Source organism: Salvia splendens, chromosome 14 (genome assembly GCF_004379255.2).
Source record: "Salvia splendens isolate huo1 chromosome 14, SspV2, whole genome shotgun sequence".
NCBI lineage: Eukaryota > Viridiplantae > Streptophyta > Magnoliopsida > Lamiales > Lamiaceae > Salvia > Salvia splendens.
Genome location: NC_056045.1, coordinates 31,213,810 through 31,232,746, shown reverse-complemented (window position 1 = coordinate 31,232,746; position 18,937 = coordinate 31,213,810). Strand labels below are relative to the sequence as shown.

At 45.8% G+C, this 18,937-nt stretch overlaps 1 pseudogene; it reads right to left on the bottom strand.

Moving 5' to 3' along the window:
- Positions 1-527: 527 nt before the first annotated feature.
- LOC121764553 lies at positions 528-18,792 on the bottom strand (annotated as a pseudogene).
- Positions 18,793-18,937: the final 145 nt, after the last annotated feature.

Below are 18,937 nucleotides of genomic sequence, written 5' to 3'. Positions count from 1 at the left end.
TATTAATGAAAAATTCAATATATAATATTTATATTTAATATAAAATTGAAAGTTATTTTTTAGTTATATATATATTATAAATTAATCAATGAAGTGTCGAATTATAAGTAAAAATATTGAATGATAGAAATTTTATCGGGTTTTCGGGCCAGCCCATCGGGTTTTCGGGTCTGGCCCTAACGGGTTGCGGGTTAATCGGGAACGGGCTAATCGGGTTTTGATTTTATCGGGTTAGAAATTTCCGGCCCTAACCCTATAAATTTGGCGGGCTAATCGGGCCAGCCCACGGGTTGCGGGTTACACTGACATCCCTACACATATGAATAGGGTAATAATAGCACAAAGATCATGTAGAAAGATTCTAATTCTATGCAAATGCAAATTTATCTTGCATTCCACATACTTCTGACTACAAAATATCAACCAACTTGTTATTCTTAGAGTTAAAGGAATTTGAGGTTGAATTCGGGGATGGAAATAGAGGTTCAAGAAGAGATGCAACATCATTTCACCAGTAGCTCACGCCTCTATTCTTTCATTGCTTTCCACATGCCATCAATTACATACTTGCATGTTAAGCTATTTGGTGCATACCCTAGTTTAGCCATCCTATCTTGCAATTTGATTAACTCAGAGGGGTCACCTGCCTCAGAGAGTACCCTAACTATTGCATTGTAACACTCTGCATCAAAGATTTGAAACTCCTTGGCATAGAAACCCAATAGTGATTCAACTTCAAAAATATTTTTCTCTTTGCACAACCCATACACTAAAGATCTGCAAATTTGGATATCCAGAGGCAAACCAGATTCAATCATTTCCTGCATCAACGAGAGATCCTCCATGCTTCTTCTTAATTCACACATACCTCCAATAATAGCTCCATATGCACTGATTTTAGGCTTCAAACCTTTTGACACCATCTCAATTTTCAACTCTAATGCTTCCTCTACAAATTTTCCTCTAGAAAGAGAACAAATTAACTCATTGTAAACTTCTGCATTCGGCACATAACCATTTTGAGACATATGGTCCAACAGAGACTTTGCTGCAAATGGTCTGTCGTCATTACATATAGCAAGTATTGATGGATCCGCGAATTTCTGATGTTAGTAAATGCTGGTAGAGAATGAAGATTACGACACAAAGAATTTACGTGGTTCGATTTACTGAAGTAAATCTACGTCCACGGGAAGAAGGGAGGGCAAGATTGTATTGCTTGATCTGGGATTACAGCTTACAACACAGACTTGCTATATGGTATTTTATCTCTAGAGAGCTTAACCCTTTTCTATCTGATCTAAGTTCTATTTATACATTGAACTAAGGTCGTGGTTTGCAGCCCCACTAACAAGATCGTGGGTGAGCAATAACTGCTCAATAACTGCTTCGTACCACTAAATAGATCGTGGGTATAGCGGAGGTCGTGGAGGCCTTTCATGAGTCCACTAACTCCTAGTTCGGTCGAATGCTGAGACCGAACTGCTGGACTTTACCGATCAGCTCTTGCCGATCTGAGAGGAGAGCTTGACTGGTCGGCTTTTACCGAGCTGTAGGCTGAGTCCGAACTCTTTGGTCGTGCCGAACTCTTTGGTGCCGAACAGATACTCTTTCTTGGGCTCTGGGCTGATGGGCCGTCACTGTTATTGGGCTTGCCATTAGGGTTTAGTTCGTACCCCATCACTACCCCCCCCGAAAAGCGAAGTGAATCACTTCGGCGAGGTGAGTCACTTCGGCATTCTGGATAATGGTAAGGGAGAGGCTGACGTCAGGGGACGTGCCTTGCGCGTGCCTGCATTAAATGCGACAGTAAAATCCGGCCGTTGAATCCTGAAAAGGTGGGATTCGAAACGGCGCAACGATCTCGAAATCTTTCCCGAATCTGATAAATATGCTCTTTCTTCCTCATTTGAACACTTTTGCTGTTGCGTCTTCTATACTCTCTCTTTTTCGAGAAATTTTCTTCCGCTTTCAAGAGCTTCTTCAGACTTTCTTCACCTGACGGTGATCATAGGGCTGACTCCCCGCCGGAGGGGTACGCCACCGTGTACGAGGCCTGCTTAGAATGCGGGCTTCGTTTCCCCCTCCCTTCTGCCTTTATAGATTTACTAGATTTTTTTCAGCTTCCTTTAGGCCAAGTGACTCCGAACTCTTGGAGGCACTTGTCGGCCTTCGCTGCCGAACTCCGTAGGTTAGGAAGGGATTTGTCTTTGAAGGCGATCCTTAAATTCTTTCAATTTAAGAGGAAGGGGTCTTGGTTTTACTTGATCCCTTTACAGCCCTTTAGGGCCTTTTGTAAAACGAAGTGGCCGAAGTGGCAAAATCGCTTCTTCTACTATGATAGAACCGCGGCTCCTAGTTTTCCCTGGAGAAGGCCGGAGTCCGTTATCCGTCATCCTCGGCCTGAACCGTTGGACGAGCTCGATGGCGAGCTCAACAAGATCCCATAGTTAGGAAACAATACACGGAGTCTGAGCTCGTCAAGGGCGACGTCGTGTTCGACATCTCGTCTTCGGACGAAGAGGCCGAGGGTGAGGATTTCTCTTTATCTTTATGCTCTACTGCTTTAACGAAGAAAATCTGACTTTGCTTTCTTGCTTTTTGGCAGTGTACATGCTGAATAAGGCTAGCCGCAAATCTTCGGAGTCCAAGGAGCCGGAGAGGCCGAAAACCACCAGCTCGGCGTCTGATGCCGAGAGGACTCCGAAAAGGCAAAAAACCTCTTCGGATCCGAAGAAGCCGGAGTCGACTTCGGCAAAGGGGAAGGGGAAGGCCCAGAAGCCCCCGAGAGCGCCAGAGAAAGACGTGGTCTTGGCGCCTCCTTCGGAACATATCTGTGAGCCGTTTTTATGGCCCACGGACTTCGCCGAGGTGAATTCTCTTCTTGATTTTCTGGCCTTGCTTTTTTCTTGTATTTTTTGTGGCCCCTTTGTTGACTTTTTTCTTTATTCATTTTCAGAGGAACGATATGCTCTCCAAGCTTGTCGCCGTCGAACTCTCCAAAGCGTCCAATGACTATGCTGAGATGCAGAGGAAGTTGGCGGCTGCTTGTCATCGGGCCGAACAGGCTGAGGCTAACTTTGAGAAGGCCAGAGCTGCTAGGATTTCGGCCCAGGATGAAGCTCAGTTTGCCAAAAACCAGCTCGTCATCCAACGGGAGCAGACGAAACGGAGGGATGCTGCTGCCGTGGTTGCCCAAGGGGAGGCTCTCCGTGTTTACACGGAGAAACTCTTTTTGAGCAGCCAGTTCTCGGCCTTTGTCGGTAGTCTGGTAAGGCTAATTGCCGATAAGGGCGAGCAGGGGGCCGACGTCGTGCTGCCTCTGTACAGCCGAGAGATAGCAGCTCGGCTTCAGAATCTGCCGCTCCTTGAGGAGCTCGCTTCATCCTCGGTCCTGCTTTCTGCAGACCGAGTCCGGAGTTGTCGAGCTGATCGGGACGAGAACCTGGAGGCTATCTTTGCCTCCGTGGGACCCGTTTCACCCGCTTCGACTTACAACGGAGAGGGTGAGGCCGAGCCGCTGGAGCTGGAGGCCGAAGTCGAGCGGGCCGGGCATCCGGAGAAGGAAGCCGATCAGGAGGCGGAGGCGAGGCCGGCAGGATGCGAGGCCGAGGCTGAGGTAGCTCAGGAGAAAGAAGCTGAACCAGACCAAGGAGCCGGAGACGAAGCTGGTGGAGTATGATTTCGTCTCCCTTCTCTTAGTCTAGTTTCTTCCTTGTAAAATGGCCTTGAAGCCCTCCTAGTGTAAAAAATTTTCCTTGTGAATGAAAAATTCTCTACACTTGTCTTCGTATAGCTTTTCGTACTCGCCTTTATTCCTGTTGTATTTTACTATCTGCTCGGTACAGCCGCCGAACTAATATAGCTGCTTTGTACTCAAGGAGATGGAGATACTTCACTGGAAACGGCTGTACTCTTCGGCTTTAGACGAAGCTGAGAAAAGAGCTATAGCCGATCAGACGAAGAATGACGAGCTTCTGGCTCGTTTAGTGAAGCTGGAGGCCGATAATAAGGACTTAGAGTCCGATAAGAAGGATCTGGAGGCCGAGCTGAATACGACCATTGCTGAGAGGACTGCGTACGAGGATTACATCCGTGTGCGCGGGGGGAGTGACCATATCAGACGTTCAGAGTCGAGTTGACGAACTGTGGGAGGAATATCATGTACTCCGGAGGAACAATGCGCTGGAGAGCTCGGCTTGCCAACAAGTTGTGAAATCATTGCGGCGCTGGGCTTCTCGGTACAACATTGTTCTTTCTCGGCGCCCCTCCATAGAAAGATTCCTTCGGCATATCGTGCCAACAGATGCTCGCACTCCAGATCAAACCTCTGGTTCCCTTGTTCAAAATCCTACTCCCAGTCAACAACGAACTCCGGAACAGCCGGAAACGTCAAGACGAGAACGGGCTCAGGAGCAACCGGAATCGTCAAGACAGGGACGGACTGAAATTCGCCGAGGAGTTGTGACTATGAGCGAGCAAGATCAGCAGATGCTTATTGCAGAGACTCTTCATCGCCGAGGTGTTAGGACTTCTCGGGCTCGGGGAAGAGGCGTTGGGTCGAGGATAGCATCTCGTCGACCTGCTTATTCTTCATCTGCTCGGAACAACCGAACTCGGCTTCCAGAGGATTTTGCAGATAGGTGGCTTAACTTCAGCAACCCTGGACAGTAGAATAGTCCTTTGTAATAGCGTAACGCCATTTTGTAGGGTAGCGGAGTTGTATGCTGAACAAGATTTGAAAAATGAAATTTTGTTTTCGCTTCTAACACTGTATTTACAGCTTAGCGAAAAAATTTCATCGTACTTGTCCTTGGTCTTATGAAGTAAACTTCTTTGACCGGACTTGGTCCTTGGTCTTATGAAGTAAACTTCTTTGACCGGACTCGTCTTTGGTCTGATGAAATAAACATCTTTGACCGGACTCGTCTTTGGTCTGATGAAATAAACATCTTTGACCGGACTCGTCTTTGGTCTGATGAAATAAACATCTTTGACCGAACTCGTCTTTGGTCTGATGAAATAAACATCTTTGACCGGACTCGTCTTTGGTCTGATGAAATAAACATCTTTGACCGGACTCGTCTTTGGTCTGATGAAATAAACATCTTTGACCGGACTTGGTTTGTGTTCTAATTTGGCGATTTTTGTCGCCGGGATCGAACTTTCCCTTGTCCTAATTCGGCGAGTTTTATCGCGTGGATCGGACTTTCCCAGTTAACCGAAGTGGTCTTATGCAGTAAACCTCTTTGACTAGACGTGGTCGTCCCCGGTCTTATGAGGTAAACTTCTTTGACCGAACTTGGTCGTCCTAATTCGGCGAGGTTTATCGCGTGGATCGGACTTTCCCTTATTGCAGTTCGTTTCAGACGAAGTGCTTATTTCTTAAGCCGAATTGTGGTCTTGTATCTTCCTGAGAAGCTTGGACTCACAATCGTTGGCTTATTGCAGTTCGTTTCAGACGAAGTGCTTGTTAAGCTGAATTGCGGTCTTGTATCCTCCTTGGAAGCTTGGACTCACAATCGTTGGCTTATTGCAGTTCGTTTCAGACGGACTGCTTGTTAAGCTGAATTGTGGTCTTATATCCTCCTTAGAAGCTTGGACTCACAATAGTCTTTAATAATCGATCTAAAAAAGGGGATCAGTCTTTAAAGAACGATATACCTTGGTACCATTTGTAAGAGACGACAAGCACATAGAGACAAAACACATAGAGAAAAAATGAAAAAGATGAAAGAAAAAAACTTTAAACTTTTTATAAAACGACAAGTAAAAGGTACAAGTAAAAACAAACAAATAAAAACATGTACCCCTATGACCGAACTAGACACCAGACAGACTGACCGGACTTTGTCTCTTACAAGTGGAACTTCTTGAGGTTGGAGACGTGCCATGTTCGGGGTACTTGTTCTCCTGACATGTGAGTCAATTTATAAGACCCTTTGCCGAGGACTTCTGACACCCGATACGGACCCTCCCATGTGGGCTCGAGTTTGCCCAGCTTTTCTGCTCGGCTTACTTCGTTGTTTCTCAAGACGAGATCTCCCACTTGAAATTGAAGCTTTTTCACCCTTTGGTTATAATACCGGGCTACTTGCTCCTTATACTTGGCTGCTTTTATGCACGCCAATTCTCTTCTTTCTTCGGCGAGATCTAGTTCTGCTCTCAGTCCGTCGTCATTCATTTCTGAGGAGAAATTTAGAGTTCGGGGACTGGGTACGCCGATCTCCACCGGAATTACGGCTTCAGTGCCGTACACCAGACTATACGGAGTTTCACCGTTGGAGGTTTTGGGCGTAGTTCGGTAGGACCATAGGACTTGAGGGAGATTTTCTACCCATTGTCCTTTGGCTTGTTCTAACCGAGCTTTTAACCCTTTCACCAGAATCCGGTTCGTTACTTCCGTTTGTCCGTTTGCTTGGGGATGGGAGACCGAAGTGAACCGCTGTTGAATGTTCAGCTCTTGGCACCAATTCTTGAACGTCTTGTCGGTGAACTGAGTCCCATTATCCGAGATGAGGATGTGGGGTATGCCAAATCGGCACACTATGTTCTTCCAGACGAAGTCCAATGCCTTTGAGCTCGTTATCGTAGCTAATGGTTCAGCCTCCACCCACTTCGTGAAGTAGTCCACGGCAACGATAAGGAATTTCATTTGCCGAGGAGCTTGAGGAAGTGGTCCCACTATGTCTATGCCCCATTGCATGAAAGGCCAAGGGCTTTGCATAGTGTATAGATCGGTCTGCGGCATCCTTGGGACATTTGCATGAATTTGGCACTTCGTACACTTCTTGACGAGCTGCACTGCCTCTTGTACCATGGTTGGCCAATAATATCCCCATCTCAGAACTTTTTTAGCTAAAGCTCTGGCTCCGATGTGGCTACCGCACGATCCTTCATGAACTTCTCTGAGGATGTAGTCCGTCTCTTCTGGTCCTACGCACCGCAATAACGGCTGGAGGTAAGACTTTCTAAAGAGGACTCCTTCATGAAGTTCGTACCGAAGTGCTCGGCACGTGATCTTCCGAGCTTCTCTCTTATCCTCGGGCAATTGTCCTTGATCCAGATACTGCAAGATCGGCGTCATCCAGTTCGGCGAGCTGGATACTGAATGTACCTCGGCTTCATCAATGCTTCGATGCATTAATTCTTCCGCCTTTGAGCTCGGATCTGAGGCCAACTTACTTAAGGTATCTGCTCGGCTATTTTCCGCTCTGGGAATGCGGATTATCCGAAAATAGGAGAAACTTCGGCTGATGCTTTGCGCTTTGTCCAAATACTTCTTCATTCTCTCGTCACGAGCTTCACTTGTACCCAACATGTGATTTACTATGACTTGTGAATCACAATGGACTTTGAGAGATTTGACGAGCAGACTTTGCGCTAACTGGAGTCCGGCCAGGAGGGCTTCGTACTCGGCTTCATTATTAGTAGTGGGGAATAGGAACCGAAGTGAGTAGGCTACCTCGTGTCCGTCGGGAGCGACAAGTAGAATACCAGCTCCACTTCCCATCTTGTTTGAGGCTCCATCTACGAATCCGCTCCAGCAGTCCGGCGGCTCTACTTCGGATTCCAAGGGCTGTGCTAGTTCGGCATTGGCAGAATTCTTCTGTTCGGCAATAACAGGAATTGCTTGATCGAACTTTGCTTCCGCAAGAAAATCTGCCAAGGCTTGTCCCTTGATGGCTTTCCGAGGTAGATATTCAATTGTGTGCTCTCCCAACTCTATAGCCCACTTGGCGATTCTGCCTGATGCTTCTGGTTTGGTCAACACTTGCCGAAGTGGCAGATCAGTTAAGACGCATACCTTGTGAGCATAGAAGTATGGCCGCAGTCTCCTTGCTGCATTTACCAATGCCAGAGCAATCTTTTCCAGTGGCTGATACCTGGTTTCTGGACCTCTTAATGCTCGGCTTGTAAAATAGATGGGAAGCTGCTTTAGGCCTTCTTCTCGTACAAGCACCGCGCTGATGGTTTGATCCGATGCCGCTAAGTATAAGAATATTACTTCGGCTTCGGTTGGAGCAGAGAGAATAGAAAGCTCGGCTAGATAACTTTTGAGCTCGTCAAAGGCCTTTTTCTGCTCGGCTCCCCACTCGAACTTTGGTGCCTTTTTCAACACCTTGAAGAACGGCAGTTGCTTTTCGGCTGCTTGGGAAAGGAATCGATTCAGTGCGGCTAGACATCCGGTTAGCCTTTGCACGTCATGTATGGACTTCGGCATTGCCATGTTCTGAACGATTTGAACTTTTGAGGGGTTTGCCTTGAGTCCGTCCTTCGAAACCCAACAACCCAGAAACTTTCCCGAATCTACCAAAAAGGTACACTTTTGGGGATTAAGTTTGAGGTTGGCTTTCTTGAGCACGTTGAGAGTGGACTTGAGGTTGTGCTCGTACTCCGAAGTGCTTTTGCTTTTGACGACTATATCGTCAACATACACTTCGACCTCCTTTCCAATCAGGTGCCGAAAAAGCTTGTCTACCATCCTTTGATAAGTGGCTCCGGCATTCTTTAAACCGAATGGCATCTTTTTATAAGCGAAAATGCCGAAATCAGTAATGAAGGCCGTTTTTGAAGCGTCAATCTCATCCATTAAAACTTGATGGTATCCTTTGTACAGATCAAGAAAACAAAAAATTTCAAAGCCTATCAAAGCTTCTACTTTTTTATCTATGTTCGGAAGGGGATAGCAATCTTTGGGACAGTGCTTATTTAGATCGGTGAAATCTATGCACATCCGCCATCCTCCTTCCTTTTTCTTGATCATGACAGGATTGGCCACCCACGAAGGATACTTCACTTCGAATAACACATCCGCCTTCAATAATTGACGGACTTCGTCATGGATGACTTGACTTCGTTCTGCCGCAAAGAGTCTTTGCTTCTGTTTTATCGGCCGGACTGAAGGATCAATATTTAACCGATGAGTGATTACCTCGGGGGGCACTCCGGTCATGTCCAACGGAGACCATGCAAAGACGTCTTTATACTCCTTGAGGAGCTGGATGGTTTTTTCCCGAATTAGGGGCGTTCCCGCGAAGCCGATCTTAACCGTTCTGGATGGATCGTCTTCGTACAGCTGAACTGTCATCGAGTTCGGCTCCGGTATGACTTCGGTCATCGCCTCTGACTCCGGCTGCTGTGATTGCTATGCTTGGTGGTGCCGATCTGACTGCTCGGCACTTCTAAGCGCAATTTGCAGACATTCCTTTGCTCTCTTTTGGTCACCTCGGATGACCGCTATCCCACCTTTAGTGGGGATCTTGATGGTGAGGTGATAAGTAGAGCAAACGGCCCGAACTGTGTTGAGCCAGTCTCTCCCCAGGATGATGTTGTACGGGGACCGAGCTTTCACCACAAAGAACTCAATCATCGTACTGGAGCTGGTAGGCGCTTTCCCCACCGTGATCGGAAGGCTGATAATACCTTCAGGGCAGGTTTCCTCCTGGGCGAAGCTCTTTAGGGGAAGCGGAGCCGGACTGAGCCGAGCTGGGTCCACTTCTAGTTTGTCAAAGCACTCTTTAAAAAGAATGCTAACCGACGCTACTGTATCCACAAACACCCTGTGGATCAGTTTGTTTGCCACTCCGGCTTGGATGACAATGGCGTCTTGGTGAGGAGAGATAGCCGGGACGGGATCAGCAGCCGAGAACGTAATCACTTCGTCCTGCTTCAGCCTTTTATGCGTTGGCTCCTCTCGATTGGAGCCTCTGCGTTCTGACTTTAGGGACGACTTGGTCTTCCCGGCAGGGAGCGCGTCAATAGTCTGGATTACTCCATCATATTGCGGCTCGTCATCGTCTTCGGGATCCGGCTGCCTTTTCGGATCCTGAGGAGCGCAGTTCGTACCACTCTGCTTTTTATTCTTCTTTGGCTGCTTGCTTCGGTATTTTTTCAATGTCCCTGCCTTCACAAGAACATCGATACCTGCAGCCAAGTTTCTGCACTCCTCAGTATCGTGACCGTGGTCTTGATGGTAGGAGCAGTAGCTATCCTGTGGTCGACGCGCGGCTGATTTCGTCATCCGCTTTGGCTTTTCGAATAGGTCAGAGTGCAGTTCGAAAATTTCCGCTCTCGGCTTGTTCAGCGGTACGAACTGAGCGGGCGGCTTCTCGGGATTGAGACGAGGTCCCAATCTGTCTTGCACCGGAGCCCTTTGAATTCTTTCAAATGGAGTCCGGCGAGGATGCCCCTGATCGCTATGATCGGGCTTCCTTCTGTCTCCTCGGGTCGATGAGCTGTCTAACGACCGTTTGCGACGGTCTGCCTCATCGGCCCGGGAGTACTGGTCCGCAATGTCCCACATTTCCTGAGCTGTCTGCGGACCGCACTCAACGAGCTTCCTGTAGAGAGCTCCGGGCAGGATTCCATTTTGGAATGCCGAGATGACAAGCAGATCGTTGAGATCGTCTACTTGCAGGCATTCCTTGTGGAATCTTGTCATAAAGTCGCTGATTTTTTCGTCGCGACCTTGACGAATGGAAAGCAGCTGAGCCGAAGTGATTCGGGCTTCCGCTTTCTGAAAAAACCTCCTGTGGAAGGCATCCATTAGATCTCGGTAAGATCTGATGCTGCCCTGGGGGAGGCTATCGAACCACCTTCTCGCGTTCCCGATGAGCAGCTCGGGAAACAGCTTGCACATGTGGACCTCGTTGAGACCCTGGTTCGCCATGTTATATTGATAGCGCCCCAAGAAATCGTGAGGGTCCACAAGCCCGTCGTAAGTCATCGACGGAGTTCGGTAGTTCTGTGGTAGGGGAGTTCGGGTGATGTCGTCCGAGAACGGAGTCTTCAGTGCTCCGTACACGGCGAATCCGATATCTCGTCGGTATGGAGGAGATTGAGTTCTCCTGTGATTCCGGTACCGAGGAGGAACTGGAACATGTGGGGGACGGGGATTCTTTCTCCTGGGAGATGCGACACTACTGCGGTAGTGACTTTCTTGTGCGGAGGGAGAAGGAGAATCCGCCGTTTTCGTCTCCGGCTGCTTTTGGCTTTTTCGCAGGAAGGTTAAGAATTCCTCCTGCTTCGCCTCCAAAAACTGCTTGACAGCCTCATTCAAATCGGGCTGCTGGGAAGATTCAGTGGGACGATTTTTGGAGCGGCTTGTTCCTTCGCCATGAGAACTGGTGGTGGATTTATCCCTAGGCTGTTTTCCAGACCTGTGGGATGGATTGGCTTCCTCCTGGTTCTCACGGGCAGGAATACGGGTACTCTGCGATCTGGTATGCATTTTTTGGGTGGAAAAAATGGATCAAAAATTCGCTTTATCACAAATTTTGTTCTCTATTCCCACAGACGGCGCCAGTGATGGATCCGCGAATTTCTGATGTTAGTAAATGCTGGTAGAGAATGAAGATTACGACACAAAGAATTTACGTGGTTCGATTTACTGAAGTAAATCTACGTCCACGGGAAGAAGGGAGGGCAAGATTGTATTGCTTGATCTGGGATTACAGCTTACAACACAGACTTGCTATATGGTATTTTATCTCTAGAGAGCTTAACCCTTTTCTATCTGATCTAAGTTCTATTTATACATTGAACTAAGGTCGTGGTTTGCAGCCCCACTAACAAGATCGTGGGTGAGCAATAACTGCTCAATAACTGCTTCGTACCACTAAATAGATCGTGGGTATAGCGGAGGTCGTGGAGGCCTTTCATGAGTCCACTAACTCCTAGTTCGGTCGAATGCTGAGACCGAACTGCTGGACTTTACCGATCAGCTCTTGCCGATCTGAGAGGAGAGCTTGACTGGTCGGCTTTTACCGAGCTGTAGGCTGAGTCCGAACTCTTTGGTCGTGCCGAACTCTTTGGTGCCGAACAGATACTCTTTCTTGGGCTCTGGGCTGATGGGCCGTCACTGTTATTGGGCTTGCCATTAGGGTTTAGTTCGTACCCCATCAAGTATCAAATAACATTAAATATCTGGTGAGACCATGATGCCATAACGCACAAGCTCAACCACTAGATTCACTGCGCATATCATCCTATCCAGATTTTGATGACCTTTTATGAGCAACCAGCAAGTGAAGCCATCAGCGCTAACTTTTTTTCGAATCATGTCAAACAACATCCTCTCACATCTTGCATCACCCCCTCTTTGCAGTTCCCATATATTAGAGTATTATATGAAACAGCATCAGGCATCAACCCTCTCTAAACCATCAGACTGAAAAACCCTCTCACACTACCACCCTTATATAGACCATTAATCAAAGTTGTATATGTTGGGGTACAAACCCATCCCACATTGGATGAGTAGGGGAAGTTGGAAGGTGTATATAATTTCTGTCCAACCCCAATTAGTTTGAGGCCTTTTGGGAGTGACCCAAAAACAAATCCGTGCGGGCTTGACCCAAAGCGGACAATATCAAACTAATGTTGCAGTCGACGATCCTAACAAGTGGTATCAGAGCCCAGGTAGCTATAGGTTGTGCCTAGATGAGCCCCGGTTTGCAGTCGACGATCCTAACAAGTGGTATCAGAGCCCAGGTGGCTATAGGTTGTGCCTGGATGAGCCCCGGTTAGGGTCGGGCCCTGAAGGACTCAGGTTAGAGTCGGGCCCAGGATGACCCAGGGGCCAGGGTTGGAACGGACCCATGTTTGTGTCGACTGCGTTCCTGATGTTGTCTCGGTTTGAGGGGAGGTTTGTTGGGGTACAAACAGTGGCGGATCTAGGGGGGGGCAGGAGGGGGCGGTCGCCCCCTCTGTGCGACTATTTTTCCCTTATCGGGATGTAAATTTACCATGTCCGCCCCCTCCATTTGCCTCCGGCGTCGCCCCGAACAACAAAAAAAATAGTCATGTCCGCACTAAACCAAGCTAATACTATATATTCCGCCCCCTCCATTTTCGGATCCTGGATCCGCCACTGGGTACAAACCCATCCCACATCGGATGAGTAGGGGAAGTTGGAAGGGGTATATAATTCCTGTCCAACTCCAATTAGTTTGAGGCTTTTTGGGAGTGACCCAAAAACAAATCCATGCGGGCTTGACCTAAAGCGGACAATATCAAACTAACTAATGTTGCAGTCGACAATCCTAACAGTATACCTGATCAAATCAGGAATCATGCCTCTTGTACACATGATATTATACAAATAAATAGCATCTTTCAACCTCCTATTCTTGCAATACCCGTCAACTAGCATGTTATATGTTACTATATCTAGGTCAAATCCTTCTTCTTCCATCCTCTCCAAGAATTCATTCACCTTATCCGTATGACCCTCATTGCACAAGATGTGGGCAAATATGTTAACTGTGCATGCATTAGGACGTATCTGGATTCTCAACATCTCTCGGTGAACTTCCCAGCATTTCCCCAAACAGTCCATCTTTGACAACCCATTCAAAAGACAATTCGTAGCAACAATGCTCAGAAAAAAAGCCAAGCATCCCCATTTTCTTAAAAGCATGAAAACCATCTGTGACCATATTGTATCTGAGATAAGCCTTGATGAGTATATCAAACACAACGGGATCCCAATTACAGTCATTAGCACTCGAAAGTCGAAACTCGAAAGCAAGATATCATACACATTGGACCTCTCACAATCACTTACATTTGCATTCACCTGCACCAATTCTGACATGATTTTCATAGCTTTCTTAAAATTCTTAGACCAAACCAAAATGTGGATCATAATACAGTAAGTATGCGCATTCGGTAGGAGACAAACGATTTCTCACCCAATTGAAGAAAACGAGGGTGGCTGATGAATCGGACTGGCATCTCAGCAATAATATTGACAGTTCTGTTGAGTTATTAAACTCAATTACTTCATGATTAAGAAAAGTGATGAAGTAGGTGCATCACCTACTTATTATATGTGGATGAAAATTTTGTTTCCTCATTAAGTATAAAGTGACAGCAAGGACACGTAGCAGCATATATGTGTAATCTAGTTTGCAAATTACCAACTTGTATTATTATATTATTAAGAATAGGCTAGAATGTAGCTAGAATGATCTAGCTTTGTAATGTCGGTCACTAACCGACTTAGGTTAGTCTATAAATAGGCAATCAGTGTGTAGAGCTAAATGTATGGTTGAGTGCGTACACAAAAGAAAGAAAACAGAAGTGAATTGAGAGAAAGAGCTGTAGCTCTAAGTTAGGAAAATTGTGAGAGTTTTTGTAGTGCTGAAGCACTTTTGTAATCCCTTTTGTGAGAAGCCTATTAATATTTATTCTCCATATTTCATCTTTGTTGAGTGCTCCTATATTTTGTGTGTCAAATATCCAACAAGTTCATGGTGAAACGGTGATACGATAACATCTCCCAAATATCTCAATCATCCTATTAGTTATTTAGTATTTAATTATCATATCTTTTCTATAGTGTATTGATTCGTCATATCTTTTCCATATCTTTGTTTTCTTATTCAATAACTTAAGGTAGTAGTATTCTAGTATTATAAATAGGACAGCTTATTATCATTTTAATCATTCAATGAATATATTATTTTGGCCAAGTTCCTTGCATAATACGTTGAATCCTTTATCCCCTACGCCACCTGCTGCCCGACGGAATCTCACCGCGCATAGCCGGGACGTATATCTGATCTGCAGTCGCTGCCCAACGGGTTGGTACCCGCGCACAGTCACCCAGATTCTTCCTCCGCCGACCCTCACGGGCACCGGATTCATCTCTTCATAGTTATTCTACGTTCTACTGGTACGTTAGGGAGTTAGATCCTTAACAACTGGTGCTTTAATTGAGAGCTCAGCATCCTGCGTCTCCGCTCATCCATATCCCCAAATAAATCACCACCACTTCTACCACAACCACGATTCAGTCCGTCGACATGTCATACGACTACGCCGGCTATCGCCGTCGTCAATACGACTTCCCTCAGACCACAAAGCCATTCCGCCCCTACCAGCCGGTCCAACCTCGCCGTGTAACCTGTTGGGACCCTCCGAGCAGCCGGGTGGAAGTACTCCGTCCTCCGTCGTGGCTTGATCCAGAATCACCCTACATCTCACACCACTTGGATCCACCTGATCGTCGCCCACGGCCGAGATACCAGCCCATCGGGTACCGCGATCGCGCACAAGACGCTTGGCCCCGACACCGCGGTGGCTATATCGAGAGGGGTGGCCATCTATCTGATCGCGGAGATCATCAGACCCAATTAGGGTTTGATCGCCACCTGACACCTGCAACACAGCGGCACCGCCCGACGTGCTGGGACCCACCGGCGCAACAGTAGGACCTCGGCTACCTGACCTTTGACCGGCCCCGACGCTTGGAGACGTGTTGGGACCGACCTCACCCTCAGGAGGAGGTGAGAGCGCGGCGAGTCCAGCCCGCCTCCCACCAGCCCCGCTACCCCACCGAACAGCCACCGCGGGACCTATACTGTCAGCCCATGCGTGTGACCAGTCAAACTCCGGACCAGCCAACGCACTCGCCTACCTGTTAGGACTCGCCGGAAGTGCTGCACGCACAGCCTATGTACCAGCCACCGCAGTGCGACCGAACGTTGGGTCTCCGCACAGCGACGTTGCCTATTGTTGCTCCCAGTCTCAAGATTCGTTCGCCTTGCTCGTCCCAACTAGATGTCGTAAGTGATTACAACGAGAAATTGCGTATTTATAGATTGGAGCAAGCTGCCCTCCTCGCCCGGTTGAATTGCATATTTGAGGAGAATATTGATGACGAAAATCTAGTTGAGGATGTTCCCAACAATGCCGCTAACAATGGGGGCGCTAATCTTGATGTTCCAAACGACGAGGCCATGGAAGAGACCGTCAAGACTGACAATATGACGCTGCAAGGGCTCGTCGGGGTATATGATGAGAAGATTGGTGAAGAGGAGGAGATATTGCTAGAAGATAAAGAGGTGGATGGTTCTATTGGTGAAGTGGAGAAGATAATCACATCGTTCAATGTTGCTCAAATATCATCGAATGATGTTGCGGTTTAAGAGAGGAAGTGCTTGCACGAGTGTAAGGATAACTGCCTATTTCTATGTGGATTTCTTTGATGGCGATGTTCCAAGTATTGTTCATTGTTCGACATCGCTCGAAGCCGATGAAAGGTTGATTCCTCCGCTAAATAACACGTCTTGTTTGAGCATTCATGAAAATGCGGCAGAGCTTTTCATTTTAGCTTTGAATTTGGACAACCATATTAGTCTGCCTTTGTTGGTTTTTTATGGAGGTAAAGAAGGGAGACGTTCAGCTGTTCGGTGTGTGATTGATCCAGGAGGAGATGCCTTGCCGAAGCTTATGCTTTCAACTCTCTCTGTTGCTTCGTGGTTCCCACCTTGAGGACAAGGTGGATTTTAACCGTGGGGGAGTTGATACGATAACATCTCCCAAATATCCCAATCATCCTATTAGTTATTTAGTATTTAATTATCATATCTTTTCCATAGTTTATTGATTCACCATATCTTTTCCATATCTTTGTTTTCTTATTCAATAAGTTAGGGTAGTAGTATTCTAGTATTATAAATAGGACAGCTTGTTATCATTTTAATCATTCAATGAATATATTATTTTGGTCAAGTTCCTTGCATAATACGTTGAATCCTTTATCCCCTACGCCACCTGCTGCCCGACGGAATCTCACCGCGCACAATCGGGACGTACATCTGATCTGCAGTCGCTGCCCAACGGGTTGGTACCCGCGCACAGTCACCCAGATTCTTCCTCCGTCGACCCTCACGGGCACCGGATTCATCTCTTCATAGTTATTCTACGTTCTACTGGTACGTTAGGAATCAAGTTGACTTGCGGCTCAATGAGAAGAAATTTGTAGATGCAGAAGTACGAGCTATAGAGGTGGATAAAATTGATGACGATGATGGTCTTCATGATTCAAGTAAAATTGCAACATTTGATTTCGATGGTTGTCTCGCAAAGACATCTGTGAAGGGAGTGAATACAGATACATGGTCCCTCGTGTCTCCTTCAATACCAGAGAAGCTCCATAATCGGTACAACGATGAGCTACAGGATGCTCGCGAAGATACGGTTAATGGGTTGAAAGACAAGTCCATATACTCTCGTATGGGTGTGGAGAGGATGGGGGAACTTGATAACAAGCCATTTCATGTTACGATCATGAGGATGTTCATTGAGGATGTTTACATCGATTATTCAATAGTAGGTTATTGGAGATTGAAACAACGACCGTGCACATTTACATTTGATCCCGGAGGAGATAAATCGCCAAAGCTTTTTTCTTTCAACTCTTCGTTGCTTCGTGGTTTCCACCTTGAGGACAAGGTGGATTTTAACCATGGGGGAGTTGATACGAGTCTTATCTAGTTAAGATATTATAGGGATTTAGCATATCTTCTTTTATTATTTTGTTTAGATATTATAGAGATTTAGCATATCTTTTTGTATCCACACATATTATAAATATGTGTGGAGTCTTCCATAATATGGAGTCAATCAATTTATGAAATTATTTACTTGACTCAATTAATTGTGCATCAAGAAACGTTTTATCGCTGCCGACGAGAACCTCTCTCGCGCCCAGCACGCCCCTAGACCGACGTCATCGCCGACCCAAACCTCGGGCGCTCGACGACTACGGTCTCTGTTTCTTGATCGTGAGGATTCCGACCGTTAAGGACTTAACAAACGGCTAAACAAACCTTGCTCCAGTGAGGCGTGATCGTTTTCCTCGAGGGAAGAGCAAACGAGGGCAACAACGTTGTTTGGATTGTTTGATTGGGGTAGAAAATTGTGAAGTGGATTGGTTATAGGCTTATGAGAGCTTAGAGAGTGGAGAGGAGAGAGTTAGGTCGAATAATTTCTATGTTTAAAGTTGCGAATTTCCGTTTTTATTTCCTTTTTTTAAAGTTTTTTATTTGTTTAGTGGGTCAGCTTTAATTGGGCTTTTGATAAATGGGCAATATTTTATTTGATTATTAAATATTTGTTTACTTTAAATAAAATGTTTCTCGGCCCACTATCGAAATAGCCTTATTTGAGATTTATTAAAATGTGTACGTAAAAAGAAAACAAAATACATTTTTTTTATTTATTGTTTGGTGGAATATTTTGCTAAATGGAGTAATATTTTTTTTAAAAACATAGTAGTATTAACTCTGATCCACCAAAATCCACAAGTTAGATGTAGTAATATACTACTACTATCAAAATACTGCAATATGGGCCCTCATTCATTAAACAGTTCACATTATTGGGCATAATGATATATAAAGCCCATATCACATATTTTGATATTTCAAAATATCGAATTCTAAATTTTTTTTAGAAAACCACTTTATCATATATATTTCTTGGTTATCCACTTATCTTTCATTTCCACGTGGACATCTTCTGTTGGTTTAAGATTCATGGAAATAGTGTCTATCAGCAAATAGAACACAAGAAATGTGCACATTCCATCTTGTTAAGTTGCCGATTTGTATCTTATCATATTGCTTGTGTAAATTTATAATGAGACATATATGTAGGGTATGATTTGATATAAATATTGATTAATTAATAGACAACTTTGTTGTGTTGATAGATGATGTGAATCAAATGAAGCTAATTTTACTCCAAGATTTCTCTTATTTTTTATATTAAAATCATCTATCAATTAATCATTAAAGTTTGATTATTATATATTAGTTGATAGATGGAGATGTGTAATGACTACAATGAGCCAAAGCGGTGGGGTCTGATTCAAAGTATTTGTTGCCTATTAAGACAATGTCCACATTCTTTTATATTATCACAGTTCTTTGAAATAGCTTCGCGTGGGTACCTTGTACGCCTCAATCGGAGCTCAGATGAAGAAGTTATGGCCATTTGACGAAGGCCGCGTGAAGCAGTGTGAACCCGGCGAAAACGCCCGGGTCCAGTAGAAACGCCCGATTTGGCATAAAAAACTCCCGGGTCGGGAGTTTTTCTCGGAAATTGCCGAATTTAGTCTTCAAATTGGTTTCTGGAGTAG